The sequence below is a fragment of the Physeter macrocephalus genome, chromosome 11, assembly GCF_002837175.3.
Source record: "Physeter macrocephalus isolate SW-GA chromosome 11, ASM283717v5, whole genome shotgun sequence".
NCBI lineage: Eukaryota > Metazoa > Chordata > Mammalia > Artiodactyla > Physeteridae > Physeter > Physeter macrocephalus.
In genome coordinates, this window is record NC_041224.1 from 83,869,909 (window position 1) to 83,882,838 (window position 12,930).

Here is a 12,930-nt window from a genome sequence, read left to right on the forward strand (position 1 = left end):
CTCCCTTCTGGCTTGTAGAGTTTCTGATGAGAAATCAGCTGTTAACTTTATGGGAATTCCCCTGTGTGTTATTTGCCCTTTTTCCCTTGTTGCTTTTAATACTTTTTCTTTCTCTTTAATTTTTGTCAGTTTGATCACTGTGTGTCTCGGTGTGTTTCTCCTTGGGTTTATCCTGCCTGGGACTCTCTTTGCTTCCTGGACTTGGGTCACGATTTCCTTTCTCATCTTTTCAAATATTTTCTCAGGTCCTTTCTCTCTCTCTTCTGCTTCTGGGACCCCTATAATGTGAATGTTGTTGCGTTTAATGTTGTCCCAGAGGTCTCTTAGGCTGTCTTCATTTCTTTTCATTCTTTTTTCTTTATTCTGTTCTGTGGCAGTGAATTCCACCATTCTGTCTTCCAGGTCACTCATCCGCTCTTCTACCTCAGTTATTCTGCTATTGATTCCTTCTAGTGTAGTTTTCATTTTAGTTATTGTACTGTTCATCTCTGTTTGTTTGTTCTTTACTTCCTCTAGGTGTTTGTTCTTTAATTCGTCTAGGTCTTTGTTAAACATTCCTTGCATCTTCTTGGTCTTTGCCTCCATTCTTTTTCCAAGGTCCTAGATCAACTTCACTGTCATTATTCTGAATTCTTTTGCTGGAAGGTTGCCTATTTCCACTTAATTTAGTTGTTTTTCTGGGGTTTTACCTTGTTCCTTAATCTGGTTCATAGTCCTCTGCCTTTTCATTTTGTCTATCTTTCTGTGAATGTGGTCTTCATCCCACAGCCTGCAGGATTGTAGTTCTTCTGGCTTCTGCTGTCTGCCCTCTGGTGAATGAGGCTATCTTAGAGGCTTGTGCAAGTTTCCTGATGGGAGGGACTGGTGGTGGGTAGAGCTGGCTGTTGCTCTGGTGGGCAGAGCTCAGTAAAACTTTAATCCACTTCTCTGCTGATAGGTGGGGCTGGGTTCCCTCCCTGTTGGTTGTTTGCCCTGAGGCGACCCAGCCCTGGAGGCTACAGGCTCTTTGCTGGGGCTAATGGTGGACTCCAGAAAGGCTCATGCCAAGGAGCACTTCCCAGACCTCTGCTGCCAGTGTCCCTGTCCCTGCAATGAGCCACAGCCACTCCCTGCCTCTGCAGGAGACCCTCTAACACCGACAGGCCCAGTTCAGTCTCCTATGGGTTCACTGCTCTTTCCCCCTGGGTCCTGATGTGCACACTACTTTGTGTGTGTCCTCCAAGAGTGGAGTCTCTGCTTCCCCCTGTCCTGTCAAAGTCTTGAGATCAAATCCCACTAGCCTTCAAAGTCTGATTCTCTGGGAATTCTTCCTCCCATTGCCAGACCCCTGGGTTGGGAAGCCTGACATGGGGCCCAGAACCCCCACACCAGTGGGTGGACTCCATGGTATAACTGCTCTCTAGCCCATGAGTCACCTACCCAGCAGTTATGGGGCTTGATTTTATTGTGATTGCACTCCTCCTAGCGTCTCATTGTGGCTTTGCCTTTGCCTTTGCCTTTGTCTTTGTCTCCCCTGCTGAGTTCCAGTGTCTTCCTTTCGATGATTGTTCAGCAGTTGGTTGTGACTACGGTGCTCTCGCAAGAGGGAGTGAGCACTCATCCTTCTACTCCACCACCTTGAACCAATCTGATCAGCACATACCTCTTATAAACTTCTGTGGTGAAACATACCATAGTACCTTGAAATGACTTATGTGTGGCTGTCTGTCTGTATGTATGTATTTCTAGCCTGACCCACCATATCCAGCAACTAGTGAGCTACATACCACATTTTCTTCATCTTTATGACTACAGCACTTGGCATGAAGAAAGAACATATTATGTGTTTATAGAATTTAATAATAATAATAGTTATGACTCCTTTTATTGTCTTCTTTTATTTCAGTAGTTTAGAACATGATTCTTATAAATAAAAGTGGCCATAGACATAAGAGGTGTCTACAGGTTTATCCTAAGTAGCTCTGTGACATGAGATAAGCCACTTAACTTTTCTGAGATGCAAATTTCTCACATGATAGAAGATAAGGATGAGACCTAACTGGTTGACTTTATCTACCTCATGGGAGAGGATGATAATCAATCATAAAAATAACAGCCAGCATGAATTCACATTTATAAACTCTGCTAGCTCAAAATATACTCTCATAAATGAGATATTTTATACTGGCAAAAAAAAAAAAAAAATGAAGCCCAAATAACATAATGTCAGTAAAAGCTCTTTATAAATTGTAAAGTACACATGTGAAATAATATGGATTTTAGTTTCTATGATAATAACCACCTGGCACAGCTCAAAAGATCACAATGTAGCCTGGCAGATAGAAGAGGCTGTTTGGAGGGCTCATCATACATTGCAGAGGAGCAGGTAATTTTATTTTGCATGGTAACAATATGTCTTCTGGCTTCCTCCACTTCAGCTTCCTCATGAGGAAATTAAAACACCTTACAAGTGTAAGGAAGTTAGATTCACAAGAAACTTGACATCCATTATCAATTTGCAAATCAGAAATCCATTCTTCAGAGCTGGAAGTGACTTGCCTTAGACCTTCCAGCAAATGAGAGGGAGTTGGAATTCAAACCAGGGTCTTCAGATGGTGAGTCTCTGATTTTTCCATCATACCAAGAGCCTAGAGCATTAGAACACTTGAGATCATCTATGCTAACAACTTTAGAGATTAAGAAACTGAGACTAAGAGATTACAAAAATTGTCTAAGATCATATAATTAAGGAGAAAGTTAGGAATCTAGCCAGGATGCTCCCCCCACCTCTGGTCCCTACATAGTTATATTTTATCTTCTGTAGTAACCAGCCTCAGTGATGACCTCCAATGATCCCTATCCCCTGGCAATCACACTCTTGTATCATCTCCTCCCAAACTGAAGAGGGCTGACTTGTATAACCAATAGGATATTGTGAAAATGATAATGTGTGACTTTTGAGACTTGGTCATAAAAGACATCATGGCTTCTGTCTTACTCTCATGTATCATTTGCTCTGAGGGAAGCCAGCCATTATGTTGGAAGGATGCTCAAGGACTCTTTGGAGAGGTCCACATGACAAGGAACAGAAACAGCCTGCTTATGTGCATGAGTCTTTTTAGAAATGGATCCTACAGCCCCGTTCAAGCCTTTAAATGACTGCAGCCCCTGCCAATATCTTGACTATAGCCTCACGAAAGACCCAGAGTCAGAACCACCTGGCCCAACGGCTCCTGAATTCCTGACATACAGAAACTGTTTGAATAATAAATGCTTATTGCTATTTAAATCACTTAGTTTTAAGGCAATTTGTTATGCAGCAATAAATAACTAATATACTTCCCATTGTGAGCAGTAATTTCTCCAAGGTTTGTGTATATTCACTTTTCTCCTCCTGAATTCCAAGGTTCTCTTCCTAAAATGTAGTCATAAATCTATTTTTTTAGTAGTTCCCTAAACTCACTTTCAGAGACATTAATCAAATGAGAAAAGTTACTTCAATAATCTGATTTCCCCATGGCCTTCACCCAGCTGCCCCAGAGGTTTTCCATCTTGTTCCCAAGCAATTTCCTCACCATATACTCATGTCTAAAGCTTGAGATAAGGTTGACTAGGCAGTGTGAATGTCACATACTCTATATCTCATCTGTCCTCTGAGGAACACATAATAAGATCTGAGATGCATCTTGTTGAAAATTGGATGCTGAAAGGATAGGGTCATGGCACTTAAATATATTCTTGTTTATTTGGTCCAGATCCCATGTTTCTCTCTTCTTTAAATACTTCTACCATCCTCCTGTCCTTTATGATTTATCCTCCTTATTACTGAGAAACCAAAACCATGGAAACTGGTTGTTAACAATACTCATCCTTTTAAAAAATTTATTTATAAATCAGAGCCCCTTCTTTTTCCAAAGCAAATAAATTGTGAAACCTCTAGTCCCCCAGGGATTTGACTATTTATGCAACTCCCTTGAGAAAAGGAAATAAGAAGTGAAGATCCTGAACTCATCCCATCTCTGCCCTAGGAAACCTAAGATACTTGTCAAGATGAAGGGAACAAGATGCTGGCCTATCAAGGGATTGATTGTTCCTCATCCTAGCTGTATGGCCAGAAGCAAATATCATCAAGTCCTTACAGTGGGGGTGAGAGTGAAGCAGAGCCAGCAACACCTTCCAGAAGTATTCAAAATTATAATGAGGAATAAATTAGTTAACTGCAAGTGCTTCCCAAACTTTCAAGAGTATACAAATTGCCTAGGGATTTTGGTAAAATGCAGATTCTAATTCATAATGCTAGAGGGTGGCCTAAGATTCTGCATTTCAGCAAGCTTCCAGGAGATGCTGCTGCTGCTGCTACAAGGACCACCTTTTGAGTAATGAGGATATAAAAGAATCGTAGCTCTTAGCAATTATTATTGGTGTTGTTCATATGATCTCCATAGCAAGAGTAGTAATGCTGGTAAGTGGCAGAGTTGAGATTGAAATCCAAGACTAACTCTCCCTCCCAACTCCTATGTTGTCTCTGAAAAGGAGCAAGATATGCTTAGAGCAGGGCTGGGTGACAACTTCACAGAGTCCTTATGCTAGTGGTCTTTCCAGCAACTTGCCAGCAACTTTCCTTGTGACAATTCAGCCCTGATATCTTAAAGGCTCCAGAAAGTAATTCCAGCAGAGGAGTGAGGAATTCATTAGAGCCTCCATCACATTATCACATGCTGAGGACTTTCCAGGTTGCCCAGAGAGCATCTGTCAGCAAAGTTAGATTCTATCAAAAATGAAAATTGAGGTTTAATTCAGCCTGGGGAGGAAACTGATTAACCAGAAGATGGGAGATTAATCCCCCTGGGCCACATCTCAGGGGTGAGAAGGGGCTGACTGTTCTATGTGCATTAGAATCAATTAAGCACTGTCCACCCCAGGAATCACAGGGAGGAAACTCTCTCCCAGGACTGAATAAGCCCGGAGACAGAGGCACAGACCTTCACTCTTATGGCCTCTCAGTGGAGGGTTGGGCCTGAATAAGCAGACTTCTGGGGTTTATAGGGGGTGTGACAAGGCTGCTGAGACAAGCCTGGCATTATCTTACACTTACAGCACATTTGAGGCAGGAGTGCTTGGCATTTTTATATTATTTGGTCTTAAATATGCCAGTAGTCATGGGGAAAGGAAGCAGAAATAAACTCTGAGAAAGGAAGAAGTGGGCCATCCTCATATTCTAATACATTGGCGTCAGACCCTGGGAGTTGGTTACAGATGCATCAGCAACTAGTTGTGGAAGGTTAAGGACTAGTGACGTACTTGCAATGAGTACAGTGAGTTTAAAATTTGACTAATAAGACTTATGACTAATAATAGCTACTCTTCTGTCTCAGATGCTGCATTAGCATGAGAAATGCATCATCACAGTCAATCTTTCCTGTAGTCCTACGGAGGATGGATCTGTGACCCCTACTTTACCAAGAAATGTAGTGAAGTTGCTTGCTGGCTTCCAAAGGCAGAGGCGATGCTACAGACAAATTTGCCTTTTATAGCAGTTGAATATTTTGGTAGGGAAAAGAGATTGAGCATGAATCAGAACACAAGATTTGTGAAAGCACACAAGGGAAAAGAGAATGGAAGGGTCTCGTCATTACTGACGAAGATATAAGCATGATCACCCAATCTTTCCTAGCTATACAAAGCATTCAGTAGAATATTTGTGAGCTTTATTTGTGGGCAGTGTGTTGGAGGTTCAGACTCATTCTAGATGTGGCTATAGTTTCTTAACAATCCTTCTCTCTCGCCTCCACTTACAGCCACATTCATTTGAAGAAGGCGGTGATGATCTGAATTAATTCTCACTAGGCTTGGCATCACAAAGCCTACATTTATTTTCACCCAGGTCACTGGTGTGCCCTGAAAACTGCGGAATAGCAACTAACTTTTCTGATCCTGTATCCTCATCTATAAAATGGGACTAACTCTACTTACTCTACAGGACAGTTGAGATGAGCAAACAAAATAATACTTGTGAAAATTACCTGAGCATGCTGCACAAGTGTTAGGTGTGGAACATGCAGAGGGAAACCACTCTCCTTTCTTCCCCAGTGAAGCGCCCAGCCTCAGGCAGGTGTATTCCTATTTTCTAGTTCTCTCTCAGAGAGAATGGCAAAGGATGCATGAATCAGCAGAGCATACAGCACTGCCTTTTCTTTTCTCAGGGCCATTTTTCCTTTTTCTTCTCTTTCTACTGGTAACATGGCTTTTTGAAGATTGACAGTGATGCTGATTGGTTGGGTCACTTCTTTATGACCAAACAGAAGTTCTCTTTAGGAAACTGAAACATGCCTCCTTCCAACATCCACACTGAGAGAGGGAAGTCGGCATGAAGATAATCAAAAGAAATCACAGGCAAACCGGCCAATCCAGTTATATCTGATCTTAGGTCATAGACCTACCCTCCAAAATCTCAGGAGCAAACACAGCACACACTCCTGAGCACGTGCACACAAGCTATGCATCCTCAGTCTGAAGGGAAACCCCCTGTCCCATCTCACACCCCATGTCAAAGCAGGGTCTCTACCACTGTCAGTGTCAGCCAGGAGGACCAAAGCTGGAACAGAAGTCAAGGTGGAGCCATTAACTAATGGTCATAGAACCAAAACCTCATTGACAGAGCAAAAACAAGGTTAGGAATGGGCTGTAGTCTTCTCAATATAAGAGCAGAACTTCCTAAATTCTGTGATACTCCCTCAGGGCTAACGTGGTCTTGCGTCTGAGAGTATTCACTCAAGATCAGCATTCCTGGACATGTTCAGGCAAAGTCTGCAGAGTCATTCCGATTTGGACATTTCCAGAGAGGATGGGAAGCTCCACTTCCTGAATAACTTCTCCAGTACTTTCCAATATTTGTCTCATTCCCACAGAAGAAAACTTGGGAAGGAGAAACATGAAACTTGCTTCTATACCTGGTTTTTGTTCTCTTCTAAGTTTGTAATTATTTTCACTTCTTGCTTCTTCCTGACTTTTTTCTTTCTGTTCATTTCAATTCTTACACTTTGGGGGGTAAAATTAATTTGTGCTAATAATTTGAAAAAAGAAGTCCAAAATTTTGAAAAACATTGGAGGCACAGGGTTTTTTTTTTAATTTTTTTAACATCTTTATTGGGGTATAATTGCTTTACAATGGTGTGTTAGCTTCTGCTGTATAACAAAGTTAATCAGCTATACATACACATATATCCCCATATCTCCTCCCTCTTGCATCTCCTTCCCACCCTCCCTATCCCACCCCTCTAGGTGGTCACAAAGCACAGAGCTGATCTCCCTGTGCTATGTGGCTACTTCCCATTAGCTATCGGTTTTACATTTGGTAGTGTATATATGTCCATGCCACTCTCTCACTTCATCCCAGCTTACCCTTCCCCCTCCCCGTGTCCTCAAGTCCATTCTCTAAGTCTGCATCTTTATTCCTGTCCTGCCCCTAGGTTCTCGATGGGCACTTAGGTTGCTTCTATGTCCTGGCTATTATAAATAGAGCTGCAATGAACATTGGGGTGCATGTGTCTTTTTGAATTATGGTTTTCTCAGGGTATATGCCCAGTAGTGGGATTGCTGGGTCGTATGGTAGTTCTATTTTTAGTTTTTTAAGGAACCTCCATACTGTTCTCCATAGTGGCTGTATCAATTAGTTTTTTAAAGAACCTCCATACTGTTCTCCATAGTGGTTATATCAATTTACATTCCCACCAACGGTACAAGAGTGTTCCCTTTTCTCCACACCCTCTCCAGCATGTATTGTTTGTAGATATTTTATCATGGCCATTCTGACTGGTATGAGGTGATACCTCATTGTAGTTTTGATTTGCATTTTAGAGGCACAGAGTTTTAAATCCTAAATTCTTATCCTAAGAGCTTCTTTGAAGAATATGCCAAACCTCTTGTCTTCCTCTTCTGCTGTTAATTTTGATTTGAGGTCATGTATTAACCTATCATCCATTTCCTGGCCAAGGAATTATGAAGGTGTCTTGAATATATTAACCTTACATATCCTAGGATTCTGTCATGGATTGGACAGCCTTTAGCTCCACAACTTCTAAAAGCATGATATTCAAAGGGAACCTTGCAGCTTGACTATTCCCAAATTTTGTCAGAGATTTTAAAAAGCCCAACTGCCCTATTTCGTCTACCACCATGTTGAAATACAAGTATCAACACTAGGGCTTAGAATATATGGAGATAATTAGGAATTCCCTAGGGAAAAAGAGGAAGTAAAGGATTAACCAAGGAGATCTATTAAATAAAGGATTAATTCCTTCTTCTCAGTTATCACACATAGAGTCTTCCTCTCCACTCCAAGCTCCTCCCCAAACAATCCTCAATCAAAGCAAGAGCCTATCAGAAGGAGAAGAATGTCTCTATTTTTTAATCCCTTAAATTAGAATTCTTTACCTGAAATTGTGAATGCTAGTTAATGATAAGCAAGGCCCTGGGGCCCTGAAAGGACTTATGAAGCAGAGTTTGAAATAGAGCGACAGAATGGATTTGCCAGTTGCTTTGGTTATGCATCCAGCAAAATTTTCAAACACAATAATATCTATCAACTGGTTAGCATCTTACATGTGTCTAATTTGGGATTTTCCCATAAACAGAGACTGAGTAAGGAGTTCAGAAGGTGATGCCTGAATACACAAGTGAGGGAATGGAGACAGTGAGGCAGGAAGCAGGAAAGGCCAGAAAAGGGTGCATTTTCAAAGTCACTGTGCAAAGCAGCAGGTCTGTGCTCTGCAGGGAGCTCTGAGGAGTGTACAGAACACAGCACAACTGAGCACTGTGGCTCTGACCCACTGCTCCCCTTCTCCCTTGGATAGGGCTGCTCTAAGGGGTGTTAACTGCTCCCAGCCCCACTTCCTGTTGCTACTGTGCACTGGCTGAGCCAGCTCCAGATGCCTGTGGCAAAAAGTGAAAAGAGGCTCTGTGCATTGGAAGAGGGATGGAATCACCACCAATGGAAGTGGGTGCACAACTGCCCAGCTGAGCCACAGCTGAAATCAGACGTGGACGGCCAGGACGTGATAAGCAACACAAAAGGGTCTGCTACACATAGACACACATCATAACCCCTATCTGCTCCTTCCACCTCATGACTTTTGTGCAACCTCTATGGAGAGCAATTTAGTCATATCTTTTCAAATAAAAAATATACATACCACTTGATCAAGAAGCTCAGATTCTAGGGATTTGCCCCATGAATATTCTTGTTCATGTGTGAAATGTCGTATGTACAATGATGTTTACTGAAGCATTATTTGTAATGGCAAACAGTTGGGAGGAAAAAGTGTCAATCAATACGGAACCCATCAAATAAATAATGATATATCCACAGAGCAATGGAATTAGGGTGACAATTAACTATATTCAATAAGTTGCATGAAACTGTCACTAACAAATCAGAATGGACACTCAATAGACAAGAAGAGCAGCCAACTGGCATGCCCATAATGAGGCAAAGAATGTCAGTCATGAATGGCAAACCTTGTAGCAGTTAAAAAATGAAACTTCCCTATAGTCACGGTTATACTTCTTTAGATCATTGTTCTGTTAAGAAACTCAAGCTGAAAGTTCAAGCATCGTACCCTCAATTCCCTTGGCTAAATTCTTCTGCCTTTGAGGCTTATTTGAAGGGTGAATGGAAGGATATATTTAATATATTAGGCTTATTATGCAGTTATTAGTAGAGTTGGTTTTTCTCCTGTCCAAATCTCCATTTTATTCTAGATGTCTAAGCACTTGACTGAATTAAAAGCAGGAGTCCTGTGTGTGAACAGCCAGACCTCACAGAGTTAAACTAATTCCACAGCAGGATCACTTCATCAAGCGAAATGATAAATCACACTCAGCGGGGTTTTTCCTTCTTCCTGATAGCTTTCTTCTCAACTTTAGTATGCAAACAAAATTGTATTAGCCTTAAGAAAAAGTATCCAGAATCTAGAATCCTACTTGGTCTTCCCCATGGAAACCAAGATCCTGGAGAGCTGTGTCCAGACCCATGTAAAACAAACCTCCCCATCCAGCCTCCTGCATTCTGTCTTTAAAGGCAGAGAAAACTCACGAACCCAAACCACACCATGCTTTTTAAATCTCAAAAGGCGCTCACCTAGGATCCCATGCCTAGAATCATGGCTTAAATTCAAAGTGAAAAAAAGCAATTCCTGGATTGTAGCTTCGTGGGGAGTTGGTAATCCCTATAGGGTCTCTCCTGCACCTACTCAAGCAGCCATCCCCTCCTCTGGCCTCAACATGTGTTCAGCCAAGTGTAGGATATAAACACAGCAGAATACACCCAAAGCAACCATCATAATTTAGACTGTCAAGGAAGTAAAAAGCAGTCCCTACCCAGAGTTCTGTCTGGCATTCTGCTTTCTTTGCCAGTAGGGAGATATCCCTGGGGATAAAAGGAAAACCTCCTATATCAGGGTTAATTCCAAGAGTGGTAAGGATTCAGCACAGTGTAGGAGTTAAGCCTCTGTTCATTAAAACCATCGTTCTTTGACTGGATGTTTTATGAAGGACTGTGAACAATCCCATAAAACAAAAGCACTTGCCCCTCTCTTTTCCAACCTTGGAGATTACAGTTTAGATCCACAGTAGGTTAAAACAAAGCACATGGTGAGAAGGCTAGTTCATCACAATGACAAGGACTGCAGTAAAATTTCAAGGAATTGAGCGCCATTCAGCTCTGTTCACAGGCTGAATACTATGATAAAACTTGTTGATTCCCTAGTCTTCACTAGGGATTGTGGAGCCAAAGGGGCCATGGGGAGTTCTGGGGCTTAAGGGGGAAGCAAAGGGGCTTGTGGGGAAGTGAGTGATCACAGCAAACAGGGCAGGTGTGTGTGCTGGCAGCTCTTTGGAGCATCGGTCTCCAGACAGGCTTGTCCTATTTCCCTGTCTTGTCACTGAACCTTGCCCATAACTGAAACAGGGATGCTAAGTTCACTTCATGAACTCTGGAAAGTCCAAAGTGTAGAAACACAGGTTAGTAATTTCCTGTCTAGATTTTGTAGTTAATGGAAGGGGAAATATAAGACAAGGGTTTTTTAAATTTTCTTTTATTAATAAAATACTATTTAAATTAGTAGCATCAAATTTCTCTTCCATTAGGGCCCTTATTTTCCATTTGTCATTAAAAAAAAATTTTCAGATAAATAAAACACGCTTATCCCCACTCAATTCATTCCCTTCCCTTTTCACATGCCCCATGACAATTACTCAAGTTTGGTATTTATTTTTCTCACATATGTCTCTATAATTGCATATGTATATACTACTGAACAATAACTAGTATTACTTTGCATGCTTTTAACTTTTAAAAAGTATATGTATTTCATTCACGTTTGGTATTTACCCATATTGGTATGACTGCTCCAGTTTAATCTGGCACCATTTAATAATGCATTATATGAATCTAACACAATTATTTATCCCTTCTCCTGCTGGTGTGTAGTTAAGTTATTTCCAACTTTTCACTATTACAATACCGCTACAATAAACATCCATGAACATCTTTGTTCTTGTCTCTTTGGCACATGTGAAATGGTTGTGGCATGTTTTGAATAAAACAATACATCTTGGAGATCTTTTTGTGCCTGTGCATGTTGTTATCACTCATCTTTTTAAGGCTTAAACAGCATCCTAGCAAATGAAATCACTAAAATATATTTAAATGTGGATTGCTGAACATTTAGATTGCCCCTCCCTTTACTTTGAGATATTAACAACAATGCTACATGTCTCTATGAGCTCACGTGACAGTTTCTCTATTGTATGGACCTATAATTGTGACTGCTTGGTCAAGAAGTGTGTGCTTTCAATTTTGCCACCTACTGCCAAAATAGCTTTACTGATTTGCACCACGACCAGCAGTGCATGAGGATATCCACTACTCTACCACCTCACCGTCTCTTAATACCATCATTCCTACAGGTTTTTGCAAGTTGATGTATTTGAAGTGACATCTCAAAATGTTTATTTTCATTTACATGATTACTTGTAAAGTTGAGTATCTTCTCACGTATTTCATCATCTGCTGATTGTGGGTCCATATCCTTTGTTCCCTTTTCTTCTGGGGTGACGGTTACAAAAGTCTGTTTCCGATAATCCCTATAGTCTAATTACTTTAGGAGAGGATAGTCCATTGAAAACTTAACTGAGAAAAGTCTAAGTGAATAACAAATAAAATGACTAACAAGTAAAATAATTCTAAAATCTAGTAAGTAAATGAAATTAATGTATATCTGCTTCTCAGAGCTTTGGAAACTCAACAACGATGGCTGTTCTATAAGTGAGAGATATCTGCTCAGAAGCATGTAAGTCTCTGCTAGCAGTGGAAACCCAACACTGCTTCATGCCCGCTTTGCATGAATAGGGGACTACGGAAGGAACTACCATTGTTGAATATTGACTCTGTATGCAGAGCTTAACAGATATCACTTCATTTAACCCTCACAAAAAAAAACCGTGAAAGAAGTATTATTTCCCCCCTTCGAGGATGAGGAAATAGAGACTCAGAGAGAATTAAATGTTTACCCTGAGGTCATGACGCTTGTAATCAGCAGAGCCAGCATTCGAACCCAGGTTTGTCTGCCTCCAAACTACATGCACTTTCCACTGTACCAGAGATTCATAACCCTTATGGATACTGTAGTTTGAAAAGAAGGATGGCATTTGGAATGGTAGCCATCCTTCCAGAAATAATTATTTAGGGAGCTAAATAATGCCCAAATTTTTCTGAATCTAACCATCAGGGACCTTCAGAGGCACACTTTCCCCACCACACTTTCCCTAAAAGGAAACAGTGGCCATAACATTATTGTTCAAATATGGGGAACAATATGTGGGGAATTGATATGCATTCTTTTCTGCTTGACTTACACTACTTGTCCTCCTGCTAGGAAAGGAGTGGTTAGT